We start from the raw sequence: 21,116 nt of genomic DNA on the forward strand, positions 1-21,116 counted from the left end.
CCGCTCAGCCCCTCTGACTCTCCATCTGTCAAATGGGGATGACTTGGTTTTGCCCGGTAGGTGGGGGTGGGGGGGTGGGGGTGGGGGGGAGTGGCAGCCCGATCGGTTCCAGAGGGGCCCCTCTGACCACCCCTTCCCCTTGCAGCAGGATGGAGCTGCAGTGAGGTGCGGGGGCTGAGCACTGCTGACCAGACGTGGGACGCTGGTGGTTCGCGGGTCACTGAGGTAGGTGTGCGGCGGGTGGGGAAGGCTTGGCCCAGGTGCTTGGAGAAGGGGCAGGCGCGTCCTGAGTAGTGACTAGGTGTTAGCCCTGGCATACCCAGCCTTTGACTGGGCCTTGGCCCTGGTGGGCGGGACTGGGTGCTGCTCCGCCCCCTGCTTAGACCTCGTCGGCCCCAGAGGCCTCTGGGACCTGGCCTTTCTCCAGAGTGCCTGCCGGGGAAGGGCTGGGGGAGAGCACCCAGGGAGAGGGGCAGGTTTGGGGTCCCCAGCCTTGGCGCAGCACCTGTGTCTGTACCACTCAGCCCGGGACGCGTGGGCCCCGTATGCCAAGCAACATGGCGGCCACGCAGGAAGAGGCCTGGGTGAGCAGAAAGGCCTATTTGCTGAAATGGGCGGTGTGTCTGGCCACCTCCTTGTCTCCCGCAAACACGCTGAGGTGCACGCACGAATCTCTGGGCTCTGGAGTCAAGAGTGACTGCGTTCAAATCCTGGCTCTGCCACCTGTCCACCGTGGCCTTGTGCAGTTTCTCTGTGCCTTGAATTACCTGTCTGTAAAAATGGGATGGGTTCCCAGCACCTGCCCGCACAGGTGCGTGGACACACCTGGCACCAGAGGCGCTCAGGAGGACACGTCAGAGTCACTGTCAAGGATCCTGGGACCCTTCCTTCTTTCCATACACCGCAGCTCCCGCATCCCCTCCTCCCTGAGCGCCCAGCAATGCCAGGATGGACACGGACTGGTCATCCAACATAATGAGGGGGTGGGGGCTCCCAGGGAGCTCCCAAGAGCAGCAGGAACCAGAAGGTTCTGAGGCTGAGCCTTCCGGCCCTGCCTCTGGCCTGGACACCAGCGTGTCTCATCACAGAGAGGCGTTTTAGGGTTGATCGCACTTGGCCCCGTGCCAGAGGGTGACCTGTGTAATCCCTCTTTACTCTGTGGTTCCCAACCCAGAGATGAGAGGCCTTCACAAAAGTGCTGACTTGGGCCAGGGCCCTTTGTCCCAAGGCTCTGGGGCCCAGCGGGGGGAGGCAGAGTCTTTGCTCTGGCATGAGGCCTTGCCTGATCATGTCCCTGCTGCCCTCAACTCCCCTCCTGAGGCCCCCGTGCTCGTAGGTGCCCAGACACAGGGCCAGGCAAGCCCTGGGATGCTGCACGCTTCAGTCAGGCTCTGGAACCAAGGGGCAGGGCTGCAGGAGGTCCCGGCTCCCTGCCATCGGCTCGTGACCTTGGGCAAGACTTTCACTTTCGTGAGAGTGGGGGCCAGGGTTCTCATCAGAAAACAGGGATAATTATACCAGCCCTGCTGGGAAGGCCGTTACGGCGACGCTCGGAAGCCTGAAATATTTTTAAATGTTAGAGCTTAGTGAGAGTCTACTGTGTACCAGGCACCATGCTCCTTAAATACATATTTCTCCCCGCAGTAATCCCGTGAGGAGGTGTGTTTAGTGCCTCGTCCTTTCTCCAGAGGCTCAAAGTGGTTAAGAAACCCATAGAGCTGTAAGTAGCAGCATGGGGATTTGAACTGTGGAATGAAGCGGCCCATGATGCCTTAGAGACCAGGGGCGGAGCCACAGGCCGGCCTGAGGTGGGTGCTCAGGAAACCGCCTCCTTCTCCGCCTTGTGCTTTGGCCTGGCCCTCCAAGCCCCGCTACCCTCAGGAACCAGAGGGTGGCCCCTGAAGGCTGGCGACCGCCCCTCCCCAGAGGGCCTGCCGGCAACTCGATAAGGCTAGGGGGACCCACTGCTAATTGTGAGGTAACCTCTGAATTCTCCTTCACGGTGGGTTCTCTTTTCGGATGTGTTTCAAGGTAATTCATTCCCTTTCCAGAAATTGCTAGTGGCGGAGCATTAGGCAGCTGGTAATTAATCATAGGAGCGGCTTGGAGTTTATTTAAAAAAAAAAAAAAAAGGCAGACTAGAAAGCCTTGATGGAAAAAGAAAAGAAAAGAAAACCACTCCAAGGCAAGGGTGGTAATCAATACCTCAGTGTCCTAGAAACGGCTGGGGGTGGGGTGGCGGACACGCCTCTCCTCCTTTTCTTCCTGGGGCTGACAGATGGTCAGTGCCTGCAGTAGCCTGTGCGAGGCTCTGCCCTTCACCGTCAGCTCCCTGGGCCTCGTTGAGCAAGTCACTGCCTCTCCCCGGACTCAGCTTTGCCACCTGTAAAATGGGTGAAGGGCAGGTGCCAGACTAGAAACGGATACTGTGATGATGTTTGTTCACTGCCACATCCTGGTGCCTGGTCCTATTATAATTTGGAGCGACAGCTGGAGTGAGGGGCCAGCTCTTTCACTCTGCAAGCTAATGTTAAAGGACAGCCTTGCCCAGCAGACTGGCCCAGCAGAGCTCGGGCCCCTCCATGGCAGCCACACCGTCTCCCTGGCATCCTCAAGTTCAGCTTTCCAAGAGTCTGAGCCATCTGGAGATTTTTTTCAGTTGCCCTCTGAGTGGGTAGTGAGCTCCTCGTCGCCAAAAGTATGCAAGCTGGGGCCGCACAGGGCAGTCAGGCAGCAGACTGGGTGGGAGGGCGTGCAGAGCATCCCTGAGTTTGAGAGAGAACATGAGGTGCTCCAGGGTGGACGTGGGAGGTTGGACGAGCAGAGAGGGGAGCCCCTGCCCAGAGGTCCCCTGGGGAAGGCTGGAAGAGGCCGCTAAGAAGGGTTGTCCATGGAGGACACCTGTGCTTTGCACTTTGGTGCCTGTTCCCTCCAGAAGGAAGGAGGTGCGTGCGTGTCTGTCTCTGGTTCTCTGTGTGCCCGTGCTTCTCTCCTGCCCGGCTCCCCCTGTCTCCTCACAAAGGCACCCCCACTCTGCCCCCTTAGCTCACCCACTTTCTCCCTGTGCCACGTCCAGTGCTCCCCCTTGAGCCCCCTCTGGAATTTCTCTCTGAGCCCCAGGACCTTCTCACTTCCGCTCTCCTTACCCTCAGAGACACTCCTAGCCAGGCATCCCCGCAGACATCTGCTCTGCGTCTGCTCTGTGTCATCGCCTCTGTCATTGCCAGGACTCAGCAGAACTGAGACCTCCCGGGCTCCCAACCTGCCGCCCTGAGCCTTGTTCTTGCAGCTCTGGCGGCACACGGCTCCCCCCACGCCCACCCTGCTCTTTGGAGGTATCCAAGGCAGTGCCCCGCACTCCCGGCTTCGGAGGCTGTGCGCTCCGTGTGGCCTTGAGCTGGAGCAGACGCCATCCCGTCTCCAGGGACCCCCCGTGCCGACCACTCGGGATGGAGCCCAAACTCCCGGCTGCCCTGTGCTGTCCTGGGCACCTGGGCCTCTGGCTGCAGGCTAAAGCAGGGAAGCGAGAGGGGCGTGTGTCCACTCACAGGGGCGGTTGGAGCCTGGCATTGCCCTCCAGCGCTAATAAAACTCCTGCTGTAATTAGAAGTGAGGTGTCCGAGAGCTGGCTGCCTGGCGGGAGCCAGTGTGTGCTCATGAATAAATAAGTTGTCCTCTCCCGAGGGGAGAAGGAACCAGAGGGTGGCCTCCCAGAGAACCACGGGCCTGAGGGTCTCAGCGGTCTGTGAGGTAGGCTGCTGTGTTCTGGTGGCTGGACACCTCCATTCACCTGGACGCCTTCTGGAAGCTCCCTCGGCCCCCATCCCTGGCCGTCAGACTCCCTGGGAGCGCCAGCCGCCGTGCACCGGCAGACTCAGCCTGGCACTCGAAGCCACCACCGCCGGCCCCAGCCTCCTTGCAGGGCCGCGTCACACGCTAGCTGTCCACCAGTGCCCTGGGCTGCCGCTTCCCTGTGCTGCCCCCTCCTCACCTCTACGACACGTCCCCGCCATGGCACCTTTGCTCCTGCCCTTCCTTCTGCCTTGAAAGCCCTCCACCCGCGTTGCTGTGTGGCTGGAAACTTTTGGAGCCTTCCTCAAGCCGTGCTTCCTCTACACGGTCAGACGTGGCCTCCACACCCCCTGGGCCCCACGCCCTCCGCTTCCCAGAGGCCCTGCTCCTTTCCTCCCTGAACTCTCTCCACTCCGAACCCTCTTTATGCTCCTGTGCTTCTAGACTGCCTGCCCCCTTATCTTCTCTTTTGTCTTGACTGTGTATTGGAAGGATAACCTATTGGCTCCTCTGTGCTCTTTTTTCCTCCTGAGTCTTTGACACCTGGTGTGTATTTAACGCCTACACCGCCTGCAGACGCCGGTGTTCAGGGGACCCGTGGGGTTCCCTCATTCGCAGGTGGGGAAACTGAGGCTGGGAAAGGCAGTCTTGCAGATAAGAGTTGGCAGGGTGAGTGCGTGCCTTCCCTGTAGGCAAGGCTCTGCTACCTTTCTGCAGTTCCAAGTAAGGAACTGGGGCACGGGGCATGGGGCACTGGTCATAAAGGTAAATTGAGGTGGACAGGACGGTGGCTAGTACCTAGGCAACCACACCTTCAAAGAGAGGGGACATGTTGTGAGGGTTCCATTTCCCTCACCGTGGGTTCTGGGGTCCTGGTGCTTCCCCACCGAATCCCCAAACAGCCCTAGACCAAGGGGACCAACACAGGGTGAGCCACACGGGGATCAGTGCTGCGCCTTATCACTGCACGCACAGCATACAGCCTAGAGCACTGGGGTTCAGGGGGTCTGAGCACCCAGCTCCTCCCAGGAAGAGAGGATGGCCCCTGTCCTCCTGCCGCGCCATCCAGGACGCAGTCTGAACTGCAGAGGCGCCCAAGTGCGTGTCCGTGGAGGATTCCCACACAGTGGGGAGATGCCTGGGGCAGGCAAAGCTCCGAAAGCGGGAGGGGGAGGAGGGAGTTGTCCCTGCAGATCCCGGCCCCGCCCCCGCTGGCCTGGAGGGACCTCCCAGGGGCACACCAGCAGCAGAAAAGCCCCTCCAGAGTCCTGTGCCCTCTGGAGCCAGTTTCCCCCTTTGGGACCTGCAGTCCCCACCGGCTGCACGTTGCTGCCTGCTCTGTTGACAGCTGGTCTCTTGTTTGCCTCTGCCTAGGGATTGTGGCAGGAAGTCTTGGAAGGTTCAGGTGCTGAGCTCATCCTCCCCCTGCCCCGGGTCCCCCACCACAGGCAGGGCTGGGGCCACAGCCCAAGGAGGACCCCCCTCCCAAGGGCTACCTCCTCCCACCTGCCGAGGGCTGCAGAGCTTATGCGTGCTGAGCTAGCCCCATGAGACACATCTAGCCCATCCTTCAGCCCCCTGCACCCATGGCTTTTTCTTGTCTCTGCTCCTCCATGCCAGCCACCTGCTGTCTCCCCTGTGGGGCTGGAAACCCCTCAAAGAAGGCTCGGGGCATACTGAACCTTGTCCCCCATCCACCAGGCATGGCTCCTAGTATGCCTATGCTGAACAGGCAGGGAGCCTGCAGGCACTCACCTGTGTGCCCTTAGTTTTCTTTGGGGACGGCAAGATTTTATCTGGTGTGCCAGTTCTTAAATTTTTTTTTTTTAACATTTATTTATTTTTGAGACAGAGAGAGACAGAGCATGAACGGGGGAGGGTCAGAGAGAGAGGGAGACACAGAATCCGAAACAGGCTCCAGGCTCTGAGCTGTCAGCACAGAGCCCGATGCAGGGCTCGAACTCACGGACCGCGAGATCATGACCTGAGCCGAAGTCGACGCTTAACCGACTGAGCCACCCAGCCGCCCCGGGTGTGCCAGTTCTTAATGCGCCGGGTGGGCTGTGTTAAGAAGGATTCTGAGTCTGTGTGTGCCTCGTGGTGCATGCTTGTCCTTTCAGCCCCCAGCTCCCCAGCCAGCAGGTCCATTTGTCAGGTGTCTCGGTCCTGGGCTGTGGCCAGTGCAGGCGTGGGGAGGAGACGGTGACCTCAGTGTCGTCCCTCAGGTGTCCGTCTACTGAGGCTCCTGGGCAGACTGCCCTGAGAACCTTCCAGAGCCCCTGGGGTTATAGGGACCACATAACTCCCAGAGAGCTGACTGGGGAGCACCGGTCCCATGCCCACCACTCCGGTTAATGCGACCGTGTGAAAGCTTTTTCCTCACATCTGTCTTTCCTGTTAAGTGCTTCTCACCCTTCTTCCGTTCCGGTTTGGGAAGCAGCACATCTTGCCTCACAGCTGTTTGGGACCCTCCGCTGCTTCCCCGAGGCTCTTTGGGGGCCTCTTTAAGAGCCTGTGGGAGGATCTCTGCTTCATAACCCCGGTGGGATGCTCCGTGCTGCCCCCATCTGGCCCACGCTCTGGTTGGCCGGTGGGACAGCCTAGTGTGTGACGGGTCTCACTGGGTGGCCCCTGGTGAGGTCTCTCAGCCCCACCTCCACCCGACTCCCAACCGCCCTGGGTCACCCTGGCCTGGGGAGCCAGCCCCCTGCACCCCCACCGTCTCTGCTCCCGGCAGATGCCCTCTCAGCCAAGGCTCCCGACCATCCTCCGCCCAGCAGCTCCAGGGTGGCCAAGCACTGAGCCAGAACTTTGATGAACTAACACTTGTAAATAACCCAAAACATTTTTCTCTGTGTGTGGAAGAAACACAACAAAAACACCCACATCCCCTGGCCAGCTTCGCCTGTCCCGTCGCAGCTCCAGGAGGGCTGGTCCAGGTCATCCCATGCCTGCCAGGGGCTCCTTCAGCTGCGGCTTGCATACCTCCGCTGCTGGGGAGCTCACCACCTCCCATAAGGGTTTGCTCATGCATGTACACTTCAGTGTGGTGCGGGATGCTTTATGACACGGGGTTAAAGCATGGGTTTCAGGAACAGGTGGTTCTGGGTTCAAGACCTTGCCTTGCCACCTGTCAGCTGGGTGAGTCTGGACAAGTTGCTTCATCTCTGATACCCTCTGTTAGATCATAGATGAGAAAATCTACAAGTGGGGAGAGGCCTGCCTGCCTGCCAGGGGTGCCAGCAGCCCTGTGTGGCACCAGCCTTCTCTGGTAATGGAAGACGGATGCCCTCAGGGAGCTGCCCCCACCCCTCAGCACTGGAACATCTGCTTGAGGTTGGCATCGAGTCTGGCAGCCAGATACCTCCCTCCCCAGGATACCGGCCTCCTGGGTCCTCTCTGGAGCTCTCCAGTGGAAACTTTCAGGATGGCGATTCCACATGGAGACACAGTACTTCCCCAAAGTGCCAACACACACAGATCACCAGGGGCACTTGTTCAAATGCAGATTCTCAGGTGTCTCTCTTGGAGTCCAATTCTGTAGGTCTGGAGTTGGGCCTAGGGTTCTGAATTTTTAACCAATGCCCCATTTAACACCTATGATCATGCCAGTCTGGGACACATGGATGCCTGTAAAGGGGAGCTGGCCTAGAGGTTGGGCCCTGGACAGTGTCATGGCCTTCCTGATTGAACTTGGGCAAACCTGTCGCTCTCTGTGGCTGAGTTTTCTCCTGAATTCACCAGGGGTTTCAGCGATCTGTAAGGGCTCTTCCTATTCTTCCAACCCCATGATAATAAGAAGGACATTCCCTGGGGTCCTCTCTGCCAGGACCCCTGAGGCAGACCTCTGGGTTTCAGCCCCATTCCCTCTGGCCACAGAACATTCGGGTCATCAGCCGCTGGCCAGCCCCAGAGCCCCAGGGACAGAGAAGCTGTTCCCTGGACGTGATGTGTCATTTAGTGGTAGTTCCCCTGGGCCTTCCAGGAGGCTTTCAGATCAGCAGGCATCTGCCGAATCCACTCAGATTGGAAATGTCTTCTGCACGCTGAGATAGACCGCTAACTCAGAGCCAGCAGAGGGAGGCAGGATGAAGTGGGGTTATCTGGCTCCTCCGAGGGGCCTCAGAGCTTTACTAGTGGACACACACAGAGGCCTGGAGTGTCAGAACTAGGGGGTGGCCTTGTGGAGCCCCCTCTTTATCAACGGGGAAACTGAGGCCCCAGGAGGAAAATGAGTTGCTAGGTCACCCGGGGAGAAATGGGGAGCAGTGCTGGAACCCAGGCTTCTTGGCTTGCAGTCTGGTCTCTGGGCCGTGCCTGCCACCCACCATACCTCCCCTTGGGCCGTCTTTCTGGGATGGATATTCTCCCCCACCCACCACAAGGCCTGAGCCCTAAACCAGCCCTCTGCTGCTCCTGGGATGAAATGGGGCCATCTCAGGACAGGGACCAAGGGGCTGCCTGCTCCCGAAACACTGGGCCCTTCTTTGATCTGCACTGTCAGCCTGAATCAACAGCCCCTGCTTAGCTCCCGGTCCCCCACCCCAGCCAGGACAGCCCCCATGGAAAGTTTCCAGGAATATCCACGCTGAGGGCAACATGAGCCAGAATGAAAAGGCTCTCACTCCCTGGCTCCCTCCCATTTTCCACTCGCTGGTGCTCAAGGGAGTTAATAAGCAGAGGTGAAAACACCGGTCCTGTCCTAATGAGACCTTGTTTGAGGCGGCTAGGGCCTGGCAGGTGACAGAGGAGGAATTATTCACCATCTAGGCGTTCACCCGTCCCCCCGCCCCGCCCCCCCCACAACTGGGATGATGTCAGGACCTGGGGCGCAGAGTCTGGGCTGGGCTGTCACTCAGACGAGGGAGCAGGGCTCCTGTGACCACTGGCATCCAGCTTACATAGCCAGCCTTGGGTGTGGGCCGGGGTGGGCGGCTCAATCTCCTCCCTGGGCCAGGAGCCCAGCCGGGCCCTCGGTTCATACCCGGCGCCTGGTACCAGACCCACCTCAAGCCCTTTGCATAAGCCGGTTCCTCCTCCCCACACTCTCCCTCTGTAAGCAGTAAGGCAGCAGTATTTAGTAAGCACCTACTATTTGCCTGGATCTGTGCTCAGTTCTTGGGAAGATAAGGCAACAGAAGACCCTAGGCCAGCCCTTAGGTTGGCACAGCCTAGGCCAAAGTTCGCTTGCAGGGAAGAGAATTAGTCATACCCAGTGCTCTGGGACCAGGAAGGTGTTCAGATCAAGGAGAAGGAGCTCTTGAGAAGTATGGGATATGAAAGGCTTCCCGGGGGAGGCTGGCTGGAGCAGACTGACACTCAAAGGATTCTGAGGATTTCCAGTGGGGCTGAAGGTGAGGCAGGAAAAGCATAGGCTTAGGTCAGGGTATCGCCCAGACCAGGACCCCGGATAAGCGCCTGCTTGGGCAGGTGAGTGCAGTATACTGTGAGCTTGTGCTTGGGGGTGGGGGTGGGGGGTTGGGGGAGGAGGTGGCTGGGGTGATGGCATTTGTGTCCCAGAGCACCGGTGGGAACACACCTGTGGCAAGGAACAGCAGGGAGGCCGCTGGACAGAGCAAGGCTGGGGCTATGCTATTGAAGCAGCCAGGGGCTTCGGCCTGGCACTTCGTAGGCCATGTATCTGCTGAGCGAATGAGCCGTACAGGGGTGGCTGCCTGTAATTGTGGTGGGAATGAGCAGTACAGGGCGGGCACTCGGCAAATGCTGATTGGGCGAAGGGTACATGGCACGCACTTGGCCGTCTGACAAGTGAGAACCCAGGTCGCAACAGAGACCAGGAGGCAGGGGGGGCAGAGCCCAGAGCAGCCCCAGAGTAATTCTTCAGAACCCGGGGTAGGAGATGCCTGCTTACCTAGGAGGTGCCCAGGGGCACATTGTGGCTCCTGACAGAGTGAGGACTCGGTGGGCCAAGTTGCTCAGGGCCCAGCTGCAGTGGGGGCCTCGAGGGGCATGCTTGTACACGCCTTCAGGACACCCCCAAGACAGACCCAGCCGCCCTACAGCCTCTGGGACAGGGAGAAAATGACTACCCATCACACGTGTGTCACTGAAAGGCAGAGGACAGCAGAGCTCCAGGGCCCTTAGTACTAATAACGAGAGCGATAATAATAACAATGCCGGGGTGTCTGGGTGGCTCAGTGGGTTAAGCGTCCAACCTTGGCTCAGGTCATGTCTCAGTGTTCATGAGTTCGAGCCCCGCATCGGGCTCTGTGCTGACAGCCCAGAGCCTGGAGCCTGCTTCGGATTCTGTGTCTCCCTCTCTCTTTGTCCCTCCCCCGCTCATGCTCTGTCTCTCTAACTCTCTCAAGAATAAATAATAAACATTAAAAAAAAAATAAAAAATAACAACGATGCCAGCAGGGAGTGCGGCATCTCCCTTGGTCTGACACCCTTTGAGGTGGGACCAGCATCATCTCCATGTGATGGGTGAGGAAACTGAGGCAGGAGGTGGTTAGGAAGATAGCCGAAGTCTCCAGGCCGCAAAGCCAGGATAGGAACTCGTGATGTCTGACTGTGACTCTCCCGTGGGGCTCATCCCACCCAGCCCTCACTGCCAACATGTGGAACATCTGTTTTGACCCAAAGAAGGAAGACACAGACTCTGAGAAATCATTTGAAATCGTCCATGATGGCTCTGTACACAGGTCCTTCTGGTCCCTTCCCAGCTTTGTGGGAAGGTGAACACCCAGTGGTTAGAGAATGGGCCCTTCCCCTGAATCGGGCTTTTGTAATGCAAGTAAATTACCTGCGAGCCTTTTGATAATTTAGGTGTTTAAATGGTAATGACTGTGGGGCCAGCCCAGGAGGAGGGGAGGAGGCCGTGAGTCAGATGGGAGATTCAACAGGCACTTAATCTCAGTGCAGTAGGACTTTTCTAAATCTGCCCCTTCTGCACGAAGAACCCACTGACCAGAGACACTGGGCCGCCTCCCCCTGGGGCTGGGCCACGCTGGACATTCTTGGCTCTGTCAGAGAGGGTTGCGGAGCTTCTGGGGGGTGGCAAGAGCTTGGTGGCTGTGAGTATAGAAGATTGCGAAGGTTCAGGGGACAGCCTGTGTGTCCCTGTTGCCAGCAGATCCCTCAGGCTCCAAGGACAACCTGCTGCTTTTTTAGGGGTTTGGAGAGGGGTCTCCTGGATAGTAATAAGGAAGAATTTTAAGAATAGACCTTGTTCAGCAAACGGAGAGAGAAGTGACTTGCCCAGGGTCATGCAGCCAGGATTTAAGACCGAATCCTTGCTGTTAATCACTGTGATATCGCTCTGTGTGTGTGTGTGTGTGTGTGTGTGTGTGTGTGTGTGTGTGTGTGTGTGGTTTTGGGTAGTCCTAATGATAGTTGTGTTAATCAGCACCTGCACCGTATAATTTATATACATTATCTAATTTAATTTTCCTAAAGCCTATTTTGCAAGTGAGTAAACTGTTGGGCAGAGAAGTTAAGTCATACAGTCATATGGTCACACAGCCCTTGGGAGATGGGGTCAGAACTTGAACCCAGCTCCATGTGACTTTCAAGCCTGAGCCCAACCAGACTCAGGGCACCGAGGACCTGCTCTGGGCGTTGCCAGGGGAGAGCCCCTGCCAACCAGGAAGATCAGAGGTGGCTTCCTGGAGATAGATGGGTTTTGTCTCCGACAGACCAGGTATCTTGAACTTTCAGGTCCCAAGCTGTGTAAGGCCCCATCACCTGACCTCCCAGAGGCTCTTCCTCTTGGTCATAAAATGAGAAGAAAAAGGCTTCCTTCCTGTGGCCCAGAAGGACCAGGCAGGTGGAGGGTGTGTTCCCCAGGTTCAGCTGGGCTTGCTGAAGCAGCCAGCATCGCCATGGGTTAGGCCTCCCCAGATCAGGGCCCAGAGCCCTTCCCAAGCATCAACTCGGAGCCTTGCAACCAGGGCAGCTCAGCTTTGGGGGGGCCAGAGACACACAGCTCCCGCTGGGAGTTGCAGGGAAAGGCCAGGACAAAGTAGATGGAACAGTGTGAGAAGACATAGGGCACAGCCAGCACGCAGTTGTTGGCTGCAGGGAGGGGAGTGGGAGCAGCGGTTTGTAATGAGGTCCAGTGGCTCACACACTCTTCAGGGGGCAGCGAGGAGCCAGCAAGGACACCGACACAGAAGGACACGGCGCGTCACTTCTCACTGAACTATCATTGAAATGCAGCTTGTGGGAGCCCAGAGATAGCACGCGGGCAGGTAGTGGCTCTGCTCCCCTGGATGCTGGCGGGAAAGAGGTGCTCATGGTGGGGAGCCCGGCTGTAGCTGCGAAGACGTCCTTCTGCACGTCTGGCCTTTCAAATGCAAGCCTGGTGGGGGCCGGGAATGGGAGAGGTCAACGAGTTCATTCAGAAACGGGGGTGGGGTGGAGAGAGGTACACACAGTGCCCGGCTAAATGTGAGATTCCAGAGACACAGGGTGGTAGGGGCTGGGGGGAGCTCAGGGGCCAACAGATCCCACCTCCTCTAGCAAGAGGAAACCGAGACCCAGAGACAGGAAGGGGCTGGTTCGGAGGGGCCCGGGGCTTCCTTGTTTGTGCTCCTGCCCTCCGGCGGGGCTTGCCACCTCCCACTCCGTCTGACCTTCCGCCCCAGCTCTCCCCCTGACCACGAGTGGGGGGCAAGGCTGGAAGGGAGAAGGGTCAGCGTGCGTCGCCTGCAACACCTCGCTGAGCCTTGGAGGGCACAGAGCAAGGGCATTCCTAGCAAGGCAGGGGGGGGGGGGTGCCTCGGGGCCCCGCAGCCTGTCTTTCTCCGTTCCTAGACGCCGACCTTGCAGCACCTGGACAGGGAAGGAGAGCACCCAGAAAAGTCTGCCAGGGCTTTGGAGCTGGTGCGTCTGTGGCAAGCTCTGTGTGTCTACCGCAGGGCCCCCTCCGTACCTCTGGCTTGTCTCCCTGTCCTCCCCCTGCGGGCCTCCCGGTCACGCTCATCCGTGCACCCTCTGTGGCTCTTCCCTGTACCCATCTTTGTCTCTCTCCTTCCTTGGCTCTCTTGTGTTCGTCCTGCCCAGGGCAGCTGCACAACTCCAGGGGGCGTCCCATCCACACCTGTTTGCTGTCTCGGGGCCTTTTCCTGACTCTCTCGGTGCTTCCCTGACTTGTGCCCTCTTTCTCGCTGCGTCTCTTGCTGTCTTTTTTCTCAGTCTCTTATTTTCCCTCTCTGGGCATGTACCTGCCTGTGTGTTGCCCCCCTCCCCAGACGCGTGCACACACGGTCTCCGCCCCTCTGTGGGCGGGGCGCGGGTTCCTCCCCACGCCTGAAGGCACAGCTCAGCTCCCCGCAGGCCGGCCAGCAGGAGGGCAGCCTGGAGCTGGAGCCCCGAGCACCCGCCCCCTTGGCAGCCTTGATGTTGTCCTTGCTGAGAAGGTTCTGTGTCCGTGTCTATACTGGGCCTCCCTGGCCCAGCTCACGGGACTCCTGGGAGCCAGTGCAAGCCTGGCCATCACTCGCCTGGAAGGTGGCTCCCGTTTGGGAACAGGAATGCCCTGGATAGGAAGAAGAAGGGAGGGGACAGTTGGTGAAAAACACAAACAAGCAAGGGATTATGATCCCTGAAAATGTGCCCTTTGTCTGGTGTTGGAATTTGCCCAGAGAGAGAGCAGCGGGGCGCGGGGAGGGCGCTGGGCAGAGGGGCCAGGGTGGGAGCCGCCATGGAGCATTGGGTTGGGGCCGCTGGGTTCGGGCGGGGACGCGTCTCCTCCTCCCCTGGAAACATCATAAATATGTGGCTGATGAGACGAGCCGCCAGGTCTCTCCAAACCCACCGTGTGAGCAGAGCCTCTTGCCCAACCACCGTCCTCCGTCAGTCATTCAGCAGACATTTATTTAACACCGCCTGTGTACCAGCGCTCTTCTGAGTGTTTGGGAGACATCAGTGAGCAGGAGACCAGGCCCCTGCCCTCAGGGAAGTGACATTCTAGCAGGGTGAGAAAGAGCAGAGATGTATTGAGCTCCGAGGTCTTCCTGACAGTCCCCTCGCCCATTCGTGGCACAGGGCGGCTGGCTGTCAGCGTGGAGGGCCTCCTGGGTGCCAGGACGCAGCCTCCTCCCCGTCAGTGTAGACCAAGGCATTCAGTGCCCACTGGCTGAATGCACACCCCTGCTACAGGCATTTCGCAGTTTACCAGGAATTTCCAGAAGCACCTGGAGAGGGGAGGGACCCGCAGGACCTGTGTGGTGGGAGGCTTGTAGCCAGCCTGGGCTAGGGCAGCTTCAAACAGCAAGGAACAGAGCCGAGAGCAGCCCTGGGATGGGGTGGAGAAGGGAATTTTGCAGCACGGCACGAAGCCCCCAGCTCCGTGGTTGCCCACGACGTGATCCTAGAGAGGTTCCTAAACCCCACTGTGCCTCGGTTTCCTCATCTGCAAGATACGAAGGTCAGACAGATCACAGGCTTGTTCTGAGCTCAAATGTGATCACAGTGCCTGCTTGTAGGCGTGTGGTGGCAATCGTCGGTCAATACTGTCACAGGGGACAGTCTCCCTTTGCCAGGGGGAGAATCTTCCCCCTGGCAGTTGGGAATCTTCCAGTCTGGTTGGGAATCTTCCAATCTGGTTAGAGGTCATTCTTGCTTCACCATTGGGAAGCCTCTTCTCTCTGTGGGCCTCAGTTTCCCCATCTGTCTATCAAGGGAGTAGGGCTCGCCGACATGGGAGCCAGGAGGCCAGGGATTGCGCCTTGTGTGGTGGGATCACCGGGCACATCACCTGCTAACAAACCCCCATCAGCTGCCAGGCACCTGAAGCCAGAGTTGTTCCGAAGTAAGGCTACTTGGGGATCCCACGGGGTCTCCTCTGGGGTCCGGGGGCTCCACCGGGCCTGCCAGGGGTTCCCAACTGCAGCCAGGCCTGGAAGTTCTCTCCCCACACAGCCGGCTGGTGGAGCGCCTGGCAGGGACCTGTAAATTGAAAACATGATGTTTCCTGTCAGAGGCCAGCGCGGGGCTGGACTCGGTGTGGCCTTAGAAAGCTGGCCTCGCTCTCAGGAAGCCCTGCTCCCCACAGCACCGCCACAAAAACAGTGGAAAAGTGAAACCTTTTCAAGTCTGTGTTTCCACTGTAAACAGGGGACGAGAGCTGGCCCCTCGCCTCCTGGCGCTGCTCTGCTGTTCCTCCGCCCTGCGCCGGCCTGCCCAGTCTTTGGAGGCACCTCAGCTGCCCCTTCTGCCCCAGACAGCGTCCCTCCAACTCAGAGAAGCCCTGTCCCCCTAATCATGAGGGCTTCCAAGTTGAGTTCAAGCATTAGCCCTCAGTACCCGTCCTGTGAGGTAAGAAAGACGAGGGAAGGAGACACAAGAGCACAGAGAGGGACAGGACTCACCCGGTCACGCAGCGAAGTGAGGGTGGCTGTGGTCCCCTCCTTCGTGCCTGCGGTGACTTCAGCAGGCCTGCAGGCCATGGCGGGAGGCTCGTCATGGCGGACGAGCGTGTGAGCCTGTGCAGAGCTGCTCCCCGCTGCAGCCAGAGTTCCTTTGACTTTGTCCAAGGCATCCTTAGAGCCCAAGAATGTCCCTTTCTTCCTTACTGTAAAAGTAATGCACGCTTCTTGTAGAAAGCCTGAAAGTCCCATAAAAGTTGAAAGAAGAAAAATAAAAACTGTCCGTGACCGTCCCAACCGCTGGTCATGCTGACCAACATTCTGGTGTATTTCTTTCTGGTGACTTTATGACTTTTTTTTGTTCCTTCTCTTTTGGACTCAACTTATGTCATGAGCAGGTTTCGGGGTCATTCAGTGTTCCTAGAAAATGACTTGGTTTTTCTTTAAATTATTTTATTTTATTTTATTTTATTTTATTTTATTTTATTTTATTTTATTTATTTTGAGAGAGACAGAGACAGCATGGGGGAGGGGCAGCGAGAGAGGGAGAGAGAGAGAATCCCGAGCAGGCTCTGCTTTGTCAGCACGGACCCCGACATGGGGCCTGAACCCACGAATCTGTGAGATCATGACCTGAGCCAAAACCAAGAATCAGACGCTTAAGACTGAGCCACCCAGGCGCCTCTAGAAAATGTGATTCTTAATGGTTCCGTGGAAGGACCTGGAACAGGGCCAGGGCCATATCCTCCTTCACAGGTGTGTTTGGTCCCCGGCCTGGATGTGATGTGGCATCGGTGGGGACACAGTGGAGAGAGGCCCCCAACCCTGGAGTTTATGCTGAAGGCACCCTGGCATGGACCTCAGGGTGGAGAACCCAAGCGGCTCTGATTCGGCATGTGACCTCGGGCCCGTCTGACCTCCCTTCCCATCTGTGAAATGGGCGAATGGGCTTCAGCCAAGTCCCCATTCGTGGCTAGTCAGCCTGCTACAGAGGCCCTGCTCGCCAGCTGCCTGCAGACAGATTCTTTCCTTTATTCAGTCCAACGCTGAGTCCCTACTATGTGCAGGTATTGGCTCATCAATTTGACAAAAGGCCCCTGTTCCCAGGCCTTTTCTCCCCACCGTTGTGCCTCCCACACTCCTGCCCCTCCTAACCCTCAAGCTCCCCAGGCCCCCCTCCTCCCCAACCCCTCACCAGCCATGGGCTGGAGCCCGGCTGGGCAGGGGCGGCAGGGGTCCCAGCAGGAGCTATCTCCGGCCCCTTCCACCCCCCAATGTCCTTGGTGGCCCTTAGACAGCTTTATGGAGGACGGATGGAGGCTGTCTCCCTCCTGGCAGGTTTATTTCTTCATTTTTCAAGATTTGCTCTGATTTTTCCACATCGGCTTCCCTGGTACCCCCCACCCCTCCCTCTGCATGCTTCCCCTCCCTCCCCCTCCAATCTGTCAGCCCAGCCAGGAGAGAGGGCCACTGGCCTCCAAGGTGATTGAATTATTGGGGGTGGGGGGAAGACAGGCCAGAGTTTTCCGCGTGAGTGCTTTTGGCTTCCTGCCCTTGGAAAGGGGCTGGAGGAGCGGGTACGACTGGGGTTCATGGGTGTCCCAGACAGTCCTGCTCTGTCTCCCGTCTGGGCTACAGATGAGCCCTGCCACTGATGGTGCAGGCTAGTCAAAGCCACTGCCCCTGTGCCCAGCCCAGCCCTGCTCAGGCCTCGGTTTTACTTCCAACTGAATGGGCAAGTCTGTAGGAAGGAGAGGCGTTAGGGCAGCCTCAGGCACTGACTCACATAGGAGAATCTCTTCCACATCTGCTATCTGTGCTGCGGGACCGGGACCCAGTTTGAAGACACATAAAACATCTACTGTGTGCACCAGGCACATTCACATGCATAACTTCACATAAACCTCCCCTTTGAATAGTAACTCAGAGATAGGTGGCAACAGATAAGAGTTGCTGGCCTTGTTTTCACAGTTGAGAAACATGCCTGATCCAAACTCCTCCTGCTCACCTGTGGACTCCTGGACGACCAGGGCTCTGCCTGGGGCTTTTCAGGTTCTCCGGGGAAAGCAGAAGGCCAGACACTCGTAAGAGACCCAATAAATGCTTGGTGAACTTCCTTCTACTGAAGGGAGACCAGAGAGGTGAAGTCACTAGCCCAAGGTCACACAGCTAGAGATGGAGCCCTGCCTTGCCTGTCTCCAAGCCACTTCTCCTGGTCTAGGTGTTGCCAGAGAAGGCTGCCATTCTAGCTGGCCTTGTCCAGCCACACGGCTGCTGTGGTGGCCTGAGAGCTTGGGGTTCCAGGTCCCACCCCCTTCCCACGGGTGTCTGTGCCTCTGCTGGTCGGGCCGCACGCACACACTCTCTCTCCAGGCTGCCTTCCCTCAGAGGAGGGGTTGAGAGGGGAGAGCCCCCTCCCCCGCTCTGCTCCACACTCCCGCTCATGGAAATGAAAAACACATTGGCTTCATTATCCCGGACTGAATGAGCAGGGTTGCCATGGCGACAGCCATCTCGGGCCGAGAGGGGGCAGGGAAGGGGCTGGCAAGGCCATGGCAAGTGGGGACCGGGCAGCAGGTGAGCAGGTGCACCAGGCGGGCAGGCGGTAGGAACAATTGCTCCTCGTGCCGCCCGACCCTGCGCTGGGCCCCTGCCTTTAGATCGCCACCCTGGGACCCAGAGAAGCAGGCAGGCCCCATCCTCTGCTGAGTGGCCTCTGGTCCACCCGTACTACTGGCTGTCCATCTGTCCCCTCCCTGGAGGATTGCTGAGGGTGAAGGTGGGCTCGTGCCTCGCACCATCCTAGAGGTCGAGAGCGAGGGAAAAGGTGGGAGGTCGGGAGCCAGATGAAAGCTGTAAGCCCCCTCCCCAGCTGGGACCAGTCCTGGGGCTCCATGCCTGAGGGTGCCAGACTCTGCACACCCCAGGACTCCTGTGTGACCGGTGTCGTGCCGGTGACCCTGTCCTCAAGCATAACCCTCTCCAAAGAGGTTGGATCTTCAAATATCCACCAGGAAAATCGGTGTGATGGTGGTTGTGGGGATGACAGCAGGGAGTCCTGAGCCAGCATAGTCTATGCCTGTGGAGTCCCCAGGAAGGTATCCGTGCCTCCAGGCCTGAGCTGGGCTGTCCCCATGGCCCTGACCCTGATAAGCCAGGCTTATCCCTCCCCGGGGCCTACGTCCCACCTGCCTCATGGCCTGTCACCCCAGGCCTTGAGTCTGAGAACAGCACCCCTAGGTAGGCCCAGGCTGTGCTCAGGCTGGTCCAAGGGAGACTGAATGTACCCCCTTTCTCCTCTGGGCCACCTGGTGGTGCGGGAGCCCAAGCTGGTCCTCTGGATTATTCTCGAGCAAACACTGCTGCCTCTCTTAGAGCAGATTGCCTCTGCCTGTCCCTCCTCACGATCCAGAGATGCCGGGACAGCTGCCGAGGGCCCCTGCCCGGGAGTACTGAGTGCCCACGAGGGACCTTGCCTTCAGGCAACACTGGTCAGAGAAACCCCACACTGACTCCAATTCCCGTTTCACCCTTGCTCCTAACCCTAAATTTAGACCGAGCCTCACCCCCAATCTTCTGGCCCAGTCCGCCTGGGCACGTTTCCAACTGCGCTCCGTCCAGCTTCTGTGCGGGCTGTTCTGTCCACCTGAATGCCCTTCCTTTGCAGCCTGCACATCGCCAAGTCTAACCTCCTCCTGCTGAGAGAGGGCATGTGACTTGTCCAAGGCCACTGACAGTCAGGGCAGCATGGCCTGGGCTGGACGTCTGTTCCCCATGGACATGGCTCAGGGGTCCACATGGCCCTAGATCACGAGCCCAGCAGCTCCAGGGGCTGGGGACAGGTTCCCTGCCACTTCTTAGAGGGGAGGCAGAGAGCACCAACATTTTAGCTCCTTGACAGCTGTTCTCAGTGGGGAGGGGCCCAGGAGGGGTGCTCCGGGCCTGACCCCAGCCTTGCTGACCAGGCCTTAGTAAACGGAGACAGTCCTGGGGCCCCTCCCACAAATGGGCCGCGTGCCTCCCAGGAGACAGGTGGTGAGGAGCCTAGCCCGGCAGATGTGGTTGGGGTGTCCATGGCACCGCTCTAGCCTTGCCTTCCTGCCAAATGGAGGGCGGTGCCGAGGGGAGGGCAGCACAGACAGGGGAAGCCCCAGCGCCTCCCAGGGGCAGAGGAAACCAGGGGTTCTCAGCTGCAGGCAGATTCCAGGGGCTCATTCCAAAATGCTGGTTCCCCATCCATCCCAGGGAGGCCAGCGCAGAGCCCAGGAATCAGAGTGTTTGCAGCTTCCCAAACCCCAAACCCAAACCATGGGCCATGCTTGACTTGCTGCCTCCAGGCACCTAGCCAGCCTGCCTCAGGGTCCCAGGCCCTGTGCCTTGAGCCTCTGTGCAAAGTCCCCACTCCCTGTGCTCCCAGGCTCCCAGGCTCATGACCCCTTGCTGACCCTCCCTGCGTCATGTCCGACAGAGGGCCAGCCTCCGGCCAACCCTGGGGCCTTGTGCCTACCCCTTCCCCCTCTTCCCTCTCATCCACGTCCCCCTGCCCCAAAGCCCATAGTCCCCATGACATTTGTCCCCTCCATTGACCTTCCCTGACTCCGGGGCTGTGTGTCCCGGGCCCACCTCCCAGCCACCACCACGGCTACCGCCCAGCTCCCCGCCCTCGGCTGAGGGCAGCCGCTGGGCAAAGCTGTCATTTTCCCTGCCAGGGATTATAGGTTTGGGACTGAGGGAGTCTGAACTGGAGGAGGAGGAGCCGGGACTCTCACCCCAATGCCAACCCCAAGAGACACCTCACGGAAAGGGTGGCCTGGTGCGGAGTGCTCTTTGGGCTGGGACGGGGATTCCTGTAACCAGGGTCACCCCAGCTCTATGTGTGCACGTGTGTGCAGTGTGGATGTCCGTGTGTGCCTGGCCTCTCAAGAGTCACGGGCTCTCTCATACTCATTTAATTTAATCCTCCCATTACTATCATGCAGGCAAACCGAACCCATTTTCCAGATAGAAAAGACACAGCTCAGAAAGGTTGCTGGGGGGGGGGGGGGGGGGGTTGGGCGGTGGCGCCTGAGTGGCTCAGTCAGTTAAGCGTCTGACTCTTGATTTCAGCTCAGGTCATGATCTCACAGTTGGTGAAATCGAGCCCCACGTCAGGCTGTACATTGGCAGGACGGAGCCTCCTTGGGATCCTCTCCCTCCCTCTCTCGCTGCCCCTCCCCAACTCACGCTCTCTCTCTCTTTCTCTGTGTGTCTTTCTCTCTCAAAATAAATAAATAAACATTAAAGGAAAAAAAAAAGGGGGCAGTGGACTAGCCTGGGTCACACAGGAGACTAGAGCAGAGTCCAGAGTAAGTCTGCCTCGCCTTCAGCTGCCCACTTCCCACCGGGTGGCAGCTCCCCCATGCCCTGCCCCCACCCGTCCTCCCGCCCATGGGCAGCAGAACTGACTGGGCCGTCACAGGCCTCCACGAGGCCCCAAGTAGAGGGTCCCGTGGTCCAGTGCTGTGTGCCGCAGCCACCATGCCGGCTGCCAGGAAGGCTCTGCAGGGCAAGACTGGAGGAAGAGAGCACGTGTCCCTCTGCTGCTCAGCCATCAACAGCGCCCCTTCGAGCTGGGCTTGGAGGGATAGCATGAGCCAGGCCTGGAGTATGGCAGCCCCCGGTTCAGGGTGTACAGAAGCTGGAAGCATCTCCTGGCGGTTCACACGCCAGTGGGGTGACCCCAACCGGACCCAACCTGGGCCCCCCGTTATCCCACTCTGGAGGGAAACGGAGTGAGTGCCTGTGTGCCAGGAACAGGGCCCAGGGACCTCCAATGGGCTTTGAAGAGTTGAGGGAACACGATGGGGTCGTTCCCAGCACAGGCTCTGGAATCAGGCTGCCTGTGTTGGGGCCCTAGCCGAAGTCACATAACCTCCCTGAGCCTTGCTTCAGATGAGACAAACCTAAAGCACATCGCATAGAACAATGAGGGGAGCAATCCACGTTCGATAG

General features: G+C 58.6%; 1 protein-coding gene across 5 annotated transcripts in view; it reads left to right on the top strand.

Annotated features, from left to right (window-relative positions):
• Positions 1-21,116, top strand: part of ZMIZ1 (zinc finger MIZ-type containing 1) — a 234,133-nt gene that overhangs the window by 85,558 nt on the left and 127,459 nt on the right. For 3 of the 5 annotated variants that reach the window (XM_053909631.1, XM_053909626.1, XM_053909630.1), the window contains exon 3: positions 146-225. The exons of 1 other annotated variant lie outside the window; for it this stretch is intronic. The gene's annotated coding sequence lies outside the window, so the exon portion shown is untranslated. The remainder of the gene's footprint in view (positions 1-145; positions 226-21,116) is intronic. One more of the 5 variants, XM_053909628.1, reaches the window with a different exon arrangement.

Source organism: Panthera pardus, unplaced genomic scaffold (assembly GCF_024362965.1).
Source record: "Panthera pardus isolate Hobbes unplaced genomic scaffold, ASM2436296v1 HiC_scaffold_22, whole genome shotgun sequence".
Classification (NCBI taxonomy): Eukaryota; Metazoa; Chordata; class Mammalia; order Carnivora; family Felidae; genus Panthera; species Panthera pardus.